This window comes from Callospermophilus lateralis, chromosome 3 (genome assembly GCF_048772815.1).
Source record: "Callospermophilus lateralis isolate mCalLat2 chromosome 3, mCalLat2.hap1, whole genome shotgun sequence".
Lineage (NCBI taxonomy): Eukaryota > Metazoa > Chordata > Mammalia > Rodentia > Sciuridae > Callospermophilus > Callospermophilus lateralis.
In genome coordinates, this window is record NC_135307.1 from 26,925,641 (window position 1) to 26,937,749 (window position 12,109).

The following is a 12,109-nucleotide window of genomic DNA, read 5'->3' on the forward strand; positions in this document are numbered from 1 at the left end:
ACCCCTCCAGCCCCAGAGCAGAACCTTCCCAGGAGAAACCATGTTAGGCTTCAGGTAAAGAAGGGGGCCCACTGCCATGGACAATGACTACTGTGGTCACCACATTTAAATGCCCTCTGCTCCATGGATCTGTGAGCCGGTTCCGTCATTCAACAACCATCTACTAGCATATATGAGGCCATACCTCAGGTGCAGGGAACCAGGTGTGAACAACAGAAATGTGAGAGCTGCTGCTTACGGCTACTAAGTTCTAGATATTTTTAGCCACTTTTACTGATATTGTAAATGGTTTTTTTCCCATTCCCTTCCTTCCTTCCTTCCTTCCTTCCTTCCTTCCTTCCTTCCTTCCTTCCTTCCTTCCTTCCTTCCTTCTTCTCCTTCTCTCCCTCCTCCTCCTCCTTCTTTTTGGTACTGGGGATCAAACTCAGAAGTGCTTAACCATTTAGCCACATCCCCACCCCTTTTTGTTTTTTTTTATTTTTGAGACAGGGTCTCACTAAGTTGTTTACTTCTAAGTTGTTGAGGCTGGCCTCAAATTTGTGGTCCTCCTATCTTAGTGTCCTGGGTCACTGGGATTACAGGTGTGTACCACTGAGCCCGACTTCCATTCTATTTCAAAAGAGGCTGATGTTTCTGTATAGAAATGCTATGCATTTTCATCTCTAGTATTTACTACCAGTCATTTTAATGTTTTCCTTAATAATTTCTACTAAAATTTTCAGTTGACAATCTTTTTTTTTTTCAAGTGGTCAAATCCTTATTAAATTCTCATTAAATTAAGTCCTTATCCTTATTAAATTTTGATAAATTTGCCTTTTCTTTTTTGGTCCTAACGATTGACCCCAGGACTTGCATATGCTAAACCAAGGCTCACCACTAAGATACCTCTGCCCTGCCTCTCTTTTATAACTTATATTTTCAAAATGTGTGTTGGCTTGGACTTCTAGAGTAGATTAGAAAATTAAGGTAAAGGTGATCCTTATTTCCTTATATGTATTTATAATCTACACACACCATTGTGTTAAACAATGTCTACATTTTATTAAATATAAAAGTTAAAATCAACTCACACCTGTAATCCCAGTGCCTTTCAAGCCTTGAAAGGCTGAGGCAGGAGGATTGTGAGTTCAAATCCAGCCGCAGCAACTTGGCAAGGCCCTATATTTTATCTCTAAATAAAATATATAAAAGGGCTGGAGATGTGGCTCAGTGGTTAAGCACCCCTGGGTTCAATCTTTGGTACCCGCCCCCCCCCCAAAAAAAAGTTACAATCAAGGATATACATTAAATTTTATCAAATACCTTTTGGGCATTGTTTTAGCATTTATGGAGCTATTTACATGATTTTCATCTTTTCACTATTAGTTTGCTTAATTATATTAACAGTTTTTCTAATATTGAATATATTTGTGGAACATATTTCCACTTGCTTTTCTGCATTCGTTTTTTAAATATAATGCTGCATGATTCTATTTATTATTATTTAATCTATGAATTTAGCACCAATATTCATAATGTAAGGTTTTCCTTGGCAATTTTCTCTTTTTTCTCCTATTTTTGCCAAGCTTTAGTATCAATGTGGGGCTGGCTGCACAGAATAATTGGAAATTTTTCCTCCTCTGTGATCTGTTGTGGTCAGTGCAGTTGAAATAAAACTGCAATTAACTGTTACTTGAAGGTCTGATAGAAACTAGGAGATAGAAATAGCAGAAACTAAAAGACTTGAAAGAAATTAGAATCTGTCTAAACTTGGGTTTTTTGGAGAAGAATTTTATGAAAACTTAGTTTTTCCACAATTATTGGTCTGTTTTGAGTGTTTCAGTTCTTCTGGGGTCAAACTGGTGGGTTTTTTTGTGGGGAGGGATACCAGGGATTGAACTCAGGGGCACTCGACCACTGAACCACATCCCTAGCCTTAGTTTGTATTTTATTTAGAGACAGGGTCTCACTGAGTTGCTTAGTGCCTTGCCATTGCTGAGGCTGGCTTTGAACTGGAGATCCTCCTGCCTCAGCCTCCCAGGCTGCTGGGATTACAGGTGTGTGCCACAGAGGCCTAAACTGATGATTTACATGATTCCAGAAAACCACCATTCCAGCTAGCTTTCACCTGAATTTGCCTATGGTTGAACACAGTATCCTCCAAGGATCCTGTTTTCTCTGTATTAGTGGCTGTTTAATATCCAATTTTATCTATTTGCCTCAATCCTTCCCCAATCCTCATTGGTTTATCTAGACTTTAAAAAAAAAAAAAGTCATCACATTATACAAGATATTTTCTCCAGGGCCTCATTTACTATGTTCACAGCTCAGAAATAGAGGTGTTGAAGTCAGAGATGGGGATGGAAGGTGGCAGGGAGAGGCGGCTTGATAAGCAGTCATTCAACAAACATTTCAAGAGTGTGAAGGGCCCACCCGAGGCCCCTGGCCTGCACACCCAGCCCTCCACTCCCTCCCCGTCCCAGCTAAACCCACCCACCCGTCCTTCAACCCCCAGCTGTCACCTCCTCCTGAACAGGGCCTTCCCTGACTCCCTGGGGAAAAGCCACTGCTTTTTCCATGGACATCTAAGTTACTTTAAAAAAATTTTTAAACCTAAAAAAGGTAAAAGAATAAAGCCAACCAGATTCACACATGTTCACATCCTATCGTTTTTGTTTAAGATCTATTTTTTTTTTAAATGAAGCATTCCTGACAAATCAGAAATCTCCCCCTTTTCCTCTTTCCATCTCAGCATCTTCTTTCTCCAAAGACCACCTCAAGGGCTGGGGGTGTGGCTCAGTGGTGCAGCGCTGGCGCTTAGCAGGTATGGGGCCCTGGGTTCCCTCCCCAGTACCGCAAAGCTCTACAATATCATTTGGTAATTTTTGTTAAAATCTAATATTATTCTGCAATTTCCTTTTTTTGGCAACATTGTTTTTGAGATTTACTGATGTTAATACAGAAAAATAAATGTGCATGCATTCATGCAGACATATGCATGCACACAAGCATGTGTGCACGGATGTATCAACTTCATCAAGGCATAATTTATATGCAATAAAATCCCCCATTGTACCTATTTTAACTGGGGCATAATATCCAGTTTTGTTGTCCATTTCATTATGGCAGATGTCACAGCCACTGTGGTTGAAACTTCTTTTTTGCACTTCAAGTATTGCTGCCCCAGATATCCTTGGAACTGTCTCCTTATACACATGCATGAGTTTCTCTAGGTAAAAATTATACACCCAGACATGAAGCTGTGGGTCCTAAAGTACGCACATTTCAGCTTTCCTAGCTCCAGAATGTCCCCTGGCACTTGGCACTGCCATTATCATAGAATATTACTGTTATTCTCAAGGTGCTGTCATTATCCATTTCCTCGCCAACCTGCCCCCCCCCTTCCCCATGAATTACCGAGGGCAAGCCTGTGACTGGCACTCAGCGAACACTTGGGGGATGAGAGGATGTCCAGCAGAAGGGACAGACTGGACGTGAGAAGTGCACTGAAGACCTCTGAGACCTCTCCTGGCTGAGATGGTGGGAGGGCTTCATGGAGGAGGCATTTGAGTTGGCTTTGAGGGACACAGGGACAGAAAAGACAAGGATGGGGGTGGGGACAAGGTCTAGAACAGGAGAAGGAGTTGCACGGGGCAATCCAGGGCATGGGATGGAAAACAATCTCTTTTTGATAAAATCCAGTTTGCCAGAATCATGCTTTTTAGCTGAGCTGGGAGTTATCAGGGACAAAAAAAAAAAAAAAAAAAAGTGTTATTTTGTAAAAATTTAAAGGTGATCAGACATGTCCCCCTCCTCACCCACAAAGCACCTCTGAGCAACAGCAGAGGGTACAAGAGGGGCCTCACTGGAAAGGTACTTTGGGCTTGATCCCGATGAACCTTGGGGAGCCAGTGAGGAGGGGCCAGGACAGAGCTGGGCTCAAAGATGGCTCAGCAGGCGGGGTCACTGGGCTCCCCAGCTCCTGGCTAAGGCCAGGGTCAGAAAGCCTGCTCTCCCAAATCTCCTTCCCTCCTCTGTTGTTGGCCTCTTGCCCAGTCCCGCTGGTGAGGGCTGGGACTGGGGATCCTCCTGTTCCTCCACTTGCCGCACTGTGACCAGGGCCTGGGACCTGTGCCTCACTTCCAGTCCCCTGCACCCCGGCAGCTCCACAGGCCTCCAGGAGCCACCCTGGAGTAGGGGGCACGGAGCCTGGGTCTCCGTCCTCTGCTCCAGTGGGAGTGGGGCAGAATCTTATCTTTCCGTTTCCTTGCTCTCGTGACACAGCTGTCCTTCAGCAGACCCAGCTCTGGGCACCCTGCCCAGAGTGGAGGGGAAGGGGAGAAACGCGACCTTCACTTCCGAGTCCTTCTGTCTTAAGCAACTTCAGCAAAACCACCACCAACAGCAACTGAGGTGAGTGCAGGATGTGTCTGTGGTGCTGGGGAGGACAGCTCCCTGATGATCAGCCCCACTGGGCCCAGAGGGCTGGGAGCCGCAGGCGTGCCCACAGGCACACAAGTGTGTGTGTATGTGTGTGGTGTGACCCATAAGACCTCTCAGAGCCTCAATTTCCTCCTCTGCCAAGTGGGCTACTTTGACCTGCTCCACCTCTGTCCTACTGTCCTATGGCCTTAAAAGTATTCTAGAGTAATGGCAAGGCACAGGAGGAGGCCGAGTGGTACAAAGGTCCCAGCCCAGGCTCTCTCTTCAGGCTGCCCTGGTGCCTGAGAAGGCCTCTCCAGGCCTGGCCTACTTTACAGACCTGAGCACACGTGGTCCTGGGCCCAGAGGGGTTCCCTGGCCAGCAGAGGTGCCTCTGTTGTCCTGAAGGGCCTCTTTCACTCTGGGTCTGTGTCCAGCTCCCTTTTGCCAGGTCCTCAGGGACCTGAAGCTTTTTTTTGAAAGGAATAGTCAGTTCTAACAGTGCCTATAGGAAATTTAGCTGTCAGCCATTGTTGGACACTGTGTGGGGGCCCCAAAGCATGGCCAGCCATCCTAGAGGTCCCTAGATGGCTGGCCACTAGAGATAAAGAGGCAAATCAATGGAAAGGGGACTCAGTCACCAAGGGCTACCCTGGGTAGTTTCCTTCTCCCTCCCATCTGTCCTCCCAGCAGCCCCATGCACTGAGCATACTTCACCACGCTGCAAATGGAAGATTCGTGGAAGGAAAACGAGCAGGTAACAAAGCCGGGGGAACCCAGCTCTGAAGTGCTCCCGGGCAGTGCATCCCTGTGTGATGGGTCCCCCAGGCCCATCAAGCATGGCTGATCTCCCCCCACAGGTCCTTAGGTGAGTCTCCAGTTATCCTCTCTTTCTAGTTCACTGCCACCCAGATAACCCCAAGGTGATCAGGTCTCGTGATCAAAAATCCAATAAGAAATCATCTCCCTATTAATTGGCCTCAGGACCATGTTACTTCCCTGAATCTTTTTCAGGGCCCCAGGGTCTGAGGCCAGTGTTCCTCCACCTGGGCACTATTCTGAAAAGACAGCCACAGTGAGCAGGCTCCCGTCTCCAGGGCCACCTCCATGGGCCAGGTCACTCAGTGATAGGAAGGGAAGGTAGGCTTCCCACTAGAAGCTGGCCTGGCCTTTCTGCCTCTGATCCTCTGAGGACACCAGAGGCTCTGACTTGGCAGGAATGAAGGCCCCACAGACTCAGGCTGTGCTGAAGCTCTTCCCAGCCCTTTCAGTCTCCTGAGGATGCTCCCGTAAGATAGCAGAGTGGAAGGGCACATAAAGCAGAGCTGGGCACCCAGGACACTTGGGTCCTAGTCCTGATTTTTCTAAATGGGTCCATTCTTCCATTTCCCTTTGGGGAACATCACTAATGACTAGGAGGAGGCAGGAGATGATAATCGGGTGTCCCCTCCTCTCTTGTCTCTCCGTAGGTCTTGGAACCAGCTGGAACTTGGCAGCTTAGGTGCATATCCTGCCCTAGATACACAGGATACAGAGTTCTGGCCTCAGGGTGTTCCACTAAGAGTCACCCTTGGTTGGCCCTGAGCAATCCAGGAAGATCTAGAACAAGGACACGTCAGACCTCATGAGCTGCCCACATTCTCATCTCAGTGGCCCCATGTCCTCGGCTCAGCTTCCCCTGTGGCTCAGCCTTGCAGGAGTAATAGCAGCCTACTCACAGGCAAGGCTGTGGAGCCCAGGACACCACGTGTGCTGATGTGTAAGCTGCACAAACCACTGCCCTCCCGGGAGAGGGGAGGAGAGAGTGCAGGGCCGCTCCTCCAGCAAGATGGGCACTCAAAGCTGCTGACCTCACTCCACTCTGAGCACTTCCCCTAAGCACTTTCAACGGGCCTTCCCTTCCCGGTGCGAGCCTGCCCGTAGCCTGAGTGCCACCCTGGATGCAGTGCAAAGAGCGCCAGCACATTAAGTCCATTTTCTCTGTGCTTCTCCCACCAGCTGCCGCCCAGGAAGAGCCAGAGCAGAATTCATGGGACTAGAGCTGGCAGGAGCACCCAGGCTCGTGGGAAAGCATGTCATGGTGAGAATCCTGTTACACATGTTAACTAAGGACGGCGGAAGGGGAGCCCTCCAGAGCCGAAACAGGGCTTGAAGTGGGTTGGGAGGGGTAGCCTGCCTTCCAAGCAACGAAGAGGCTCTAGACTGGCCACGGAGGGAGAAAGCATCCTCCAAAGAGGGAGCACCTACGTTTCCTCCACTCAGGCAGGAAGCAGATGGCTTCCGTGTAGGCCAAAGTCTCCGGGAAAAACACTTGATAAATTTCCAAAGCCCTCCCACCCATCTGGAGGTGTCTTCACACCCAGCTGTCAGGTAGGGAAACTGAGGGCAGAGTGCCAGCCAACAGGGAATCTGGGTCCAGAACAGGCTCTCTGCTCTGATCCCCAAGTCTGATTCTCCCCCAGGATCTGAGGGTAGAAGGAAGGCTTCTGGCCCAGCCTCTGCTAGACAGGAGGGGCACCCATCACCAGCCTTCCTCCTGGAGAAGGGACTCCAGAGGAGGAGCCAGACACATGGTCTCCCTCTAACATGGCGGGCCCTCTATTTTCTAGCACTACACTGTCACTCTACAAGCAGTTGGTTCTGTGAGCTTTCTGGGGACCACAGATCACCCCAGAGATTCTTAGCAACCCTTATCCAAGGCATGCTGTGGAGTCACCGGGGACCAGCTTCACCGGCTCTGTGGTCAGGGGATGTCTTTGAGAAGCAGCAACTTGTGAGCCAGGCATTACTTTCATAACAGGCTGGTCAGAACTCCTACCCCGACATGCTGTCGGGGTCCCCATGCCCATGGGCCCCTTACAGCTGTGGGTCCCCACTCCCAAGCTGTGTTCACGACTGTGGGTACCAGGGCGGGAAGGAAATCTGTCTGTGGCTTGAACAGGCCCATGGAAACCACAGGAGCACACTGGGAGGACAGCCCAGTGACTCCGATGGCCCTCTTCAAGTTACTTCCTCCCCATTTAACTAGAAAGCACATCTTAAAGGAGGAGAAAATGCTGCGGCTTTCACCTATGGCTCCTGCACCTGTCAGGAGACACAGTTGGACCTGTCAGAGCTGGACTGTGGGGAGACGAGTAGGAGCCAGGAGGAGCTGTCTCCAGTCTGCCCTGTGCTCGGCTGGGGAGTCAGGAGCCCTGTGTGCAGGTGAGGGGCTGGAGCAACCTGCTGCACTCTCTGTGCCTCGGTTTCCTCAACCATGATAGCTGGCTCCTGGACTAACACACTGTCACTCTCTGCCTGCCTCAGTTTCCCTCTGGAGAATGGTGTCTGCCCCAGAGAGAAAGAGGACAGGTGAATTGAGGGAAAGTTCACATGGAAGAGCAACAGATCCAAGGGGGCCCATGATACCTGGGGACGACAGTCAGCAGAACAGAGAAGGCAACTCACCCGAAGAAAGTCCATCTGAACTTTCCCGGGCCTCTCCATCAAGACTGACACACAGGATCAACGCTGGGGACCTAGGCTGCCCACCTCTGGCTTTCCTGTCCCAGATGCCAACCCTCATTCTTTCTCTGAACCACACAGGGATACATGGCACCACCCCATTGTCCCCTCTGCCCAGATGAGCATTCCTCCTGAACTTTCTCCTGCCCCCAGACATTCATGATGTTCACACCCGAGCCTCATGCTGGAGGTGTACAGGGTTGGGGACTGTGCGCCAGATCGGGGGTGCAGTCAGGGTCTATAGAGAGACAACAGTCCCTGCCCTTCCAGAAGGCATGGGGGGAAAGCAGCCCTGTGGGACCTGCTAAGTGACCTTGGTCAAACTCTAATGCCTCTGGGCCTCAGTTTCCCCAGGACCTTCATTCAAACCCAGTTTCTTTCTCAAGGCCAAGGTGAGAATGAAAGAACCTTTCTTTGGAAGTACATGGGGGGAAAGGTAGCATCCTTTGGCCCTGAGGGCCCGGAAACCCAGGACCACCTAACACAGAACAGGACCCCCCCACACACACACACACTGGGGCAGTAGCTCATCAGTGACGTTGTCAACATCCATGCGGGTGGAGTAGCCCGCCTCCTCCCATCCCAGCCCCGTGAGTGGGCGGCAGAGCCCCGGGAATCCCTGGGTGGGGTGGGGTGATCCTGAGCCGTAATTCCCACCTGGCTGTCAATCAGGGGCCGGGGGACCCCCAGGCAAGCCTCCCACCCACCTCCATCCCCCCACCCGGTAAAGACGAGTCTACCAAGCAATGGCCCTCCTTGGTGGGGGACAGCCGGCGTGGCGAGGCGCTGTGGCGCAGTCTCCCCCGCCCCCACCCTCCCGGTGCGAGGTCCGGGAAGCACCGATCTAGCCACCCTTCCCCGCCCCCTCCCGCGTCCGGGACCCGGATTCTCGCCCCTCTCCTCGCCCCTGCTCCGGGTCCCGCTGTCCTGGCTCGCACCACCCGCGTGCTCACCACATCTGAGCGCTCCGCGCCGCGGCCGCAGCCCTAGGCAAGGTGCTCGGGCTGCGGGGTGCAGTGACGGGCAACACGCTCCCCACCTGGGAGGAGATGGCCAGCCGGTCCTCCTCCTCGCGGCCTGGCGAAGCCAGCCCCACCTGGCAAGGGACTGTCAGCAAATTCCCCTCCGCATCACCGCGGGAGCGGCATCCCGGCTCCTCCCAGCAGGAGCCAACCTTGGCCCCGCCCCACGGCTGCTCTGACCTGTCGCTGGGGTGTCATATACAGAGACTCAGGCTCAGCCACGGAAATCCTATTGCTACCAGAAACCATCTGCAAATTACCATCTCCAACGCACCAGACTGCTGGTCCCTTGCTGCAGTTTGCTCCAGCAATGACAGATGCTCTGAGCCTCAGCAGCTGCGAGTCCACCTACCTTATCCCCCAAACTCTCCTCCTCCCCAGGCCTCCTATTTCCTTCAGCCAGAAGGTAGAAAAGACAACCCCACAAAGGTAACGCTGTGCCCCGCCCAAGGACCACCTCCTGGCAGGCCCTTGGCTCTATCCAGTTCCGGCTCCTCAGCAAAAGAAAGACCTACAGATTAGCCAGGGCCCCACCCAGGAAGCCCAAGGGAGTGAGTTGGGTCATTTCCAGTTTGACGGGGGCTATATTCCTCAAGTGGGTCTCTAGTTTCATCAAAGAACTGGCTAGTCTGCTAAAGATGTCTGGTTTTGACCCTGGAGACAGAAGACCCTGGTTTGCACCCCAAAGATCAGCATGCTAAATAAGAGGCTGCAAACAGCCTCTGTCTCCCAAGCAGGGGCCTAGGCACATTTATTTAGTAGACATCTGGAACTGCCCTTACAATGCTAATGGAACAGGAGCACTACTGAATAATCTCCCTAAGTGACTTCCTTCCAACAGCTCTATAGTGGTAAGGTAGAGTCAGAGTTGTCAGCAGTGTGATTAAAAAACCGTAGGGGGGGGGGCAGCACAAGGGTGTGAAACACTAGAGTAGGGGGGCAAAAGGTAGATAGGCTTTCATGGGGCAGTTCTCCCATCACCAGCAGCACGATCCCCTCCCCCATGCATTTCCACCTTGCTGGGACCCTCTGATTATGTCTCCCCATGCCATGCTCCTGTCCAGCCACACCATTCGAACCCAAGGTGAGCCACTAGATGAAATCTGTCAAGGCCTATCCATTTATGCCCTCATTCACCCACCCACTCACTTATTTCTTCATTCACTCTCAGGAAGACTTTGGATCATCTATTCTTTTTTTTAATATTTATTTTTTAGTTGTAGTTGGACACAATGCCTTTATTTTGATTATTTATTTTTATGTGGTGCTGAGGATCGAACCCAGGGCCTTGCACATGCCAAGCGAGTGATCTACCACTGAGCCACAACCCCAGCCCCTGGATCATCTATTCTGCAGTGGCAACAGAGCACTGGGGGCTGAGTTCTAGCCACAGCTCAGCTGTTACCAGACTATGCAATCTGGGATAGCTCACTTAATGGCTTTTTACTTTTCCCTCTCCTCTGTAACAGAGGGGACTGGACTGGTTGGGGTCTAAGGCCCCTCTGCTCTAACCCTTTTATTATGTTTCTTTAGAAGGGCTGGTAGGTACAAAGACAAACCAGATAAATGCAAGAGTATGTTAAGAACTCTAGCTGCCTGGATTCCAGTCCCAGCTGGGCCACCTATATATGGAACTTAACCTCTCTAAGCTTCCTCATTTGCATATGTAAAATGGGAGAAATAATAATAGTAACCTTAAAGGATGCTCTAAGATACCGTATACAAAGTAAGTGCTTTGGAAATGCTGGTTGTTGCTGTCTTTGTTGCAGTGGGACAGAGTAGAATCTCTTCTCTACTCCCTCATGACAGTACCTGCTGCTGAGCCTATACCTACCCGACTCCAGCCCCCGAGGAGAGACCTGAGAGTCACCCAGGGCATGCCATAGAGGGGGATGCAGAGAAGGAGGAAGATGAACTCTTGCAAATGCCAGAAGGGCTGGAAGTGGTGAAAAGGTGATTCCCATTGTCCAGCCAACTAAACATTGACCGCCCAGGTGAGGGTCAGGCTTGTAGAAGGTTCTCTGTAAAGATGGGTAGGAATGAATAACAGAGGGTTTTGGCCTTTGCTCTCAACCTCTGTGGTACTGAAAAATTTCCATGCTGTCCCTCATGTGGATTGGGATGGGAGAGCCTTTGGCCTGGATTGTCATCATGACTATGTTGTTAACCTCCAAAACTTGTCTGGGAGCGAAATCCAGAACAATATAAAAGAAACAGAAGGACTCTGAGATGCCCACACAGCTGCAACTGTCTGACAAAGTCAAGAGCTTTGTCTGCATGAGAGCACCTGCTATTGTCCCCTGGAGCCCACCCCCACACACAATTCCAACAGATCCAGTGTGGCAGAGACTGCTGAGCCCCTGAGTACCCTTTCTTTCCTGCTTCCTTTTAGCAGTGGAGCTCCAAAGCTTACAACCTGCCATCATGGCTACTCTGCTGGAGACCATGTGTCCCATCCCCGCTTGCAGCCAGTTATAGCCATGGACTAAGTCCTGGCCAGTGGGTATGAAGGGGAAGTGATCCTTGACAGGGAGCCACCTGCCCTTCATGTTCCCTTTCTCCTTTGTGGATATGGGGGTGGAGGGGAGGGCAGCGTTGATGATGCTAACCAGGACAACTCCAGAGGGTTGGCCAAGCAACAGGACGGGAAGGAGGAGACCTCAGGATGACCTGGATTAGAAGCCTAGAGTGTCAGCCACCTTGGGAGAACAAAACACTCTGTAAAGCCACCATTGTTGACCTCTGTGACAGCAGCTGAACCAATCGCCTAATGGGGAGCCCCAAGCCTGCAGCAGATGAGCAGGAGCATATTGGAAGGAGAAAGAACTTATGAAAAAGTGAGAAAGATGGAATCAGCAACAGTCAAGTGTAAGGGATTGCAGGGTCATTCCAAGAGGCTGGGAGGGTGTGGTTGTAAAATAGGGTCATATTGGGAATCCACTCGGAACTACCACCCTGCATCACTAAGGTTAAATCACCAACTAAATATTTTATTTTGAAAGAGAAGCAATTATATATTTAGAAAGTAATTTCAATAAAAAAAATTGGTTAAAATACAGATTGTATGTTATGGAGAGACATCTTGAACATCTAGCAAATTCAGTCATCTGAAATGATACCTTTCTTTAAGAACCAGAAAGCAGCTGGGTATGGAGGCACATTCCTGATATCCCAACGACTCA

The 12,109-nt window shown here is 50.4% G+C and overlaps 1 protein-coding gene across 2 annotated transcripts in view; it reads right to left on the reverse strand.

Annotated features, from left to right (window-relative positions):
- Tmem63c (transmembrane protein 63C) overlaps positions 1-8,996 on the reverse strand; it is a 65,740-nt gene extending 56,744 nt beyond the window's left edge. For both annotated transcript variants that reach the window (XM_076849805.1, XM_076849806.1), the window contains exon 1: positions 8,859-8,996. The gene's annotated coding sequence lies outside the window, so the exon portion shown is untranslated. The remainder of the gene's footprint in view (positions 1-8,858) is intronic.
- Between the last annotated feature and the right edge of the window lie 3,113 nt (positions 8,997-12,109).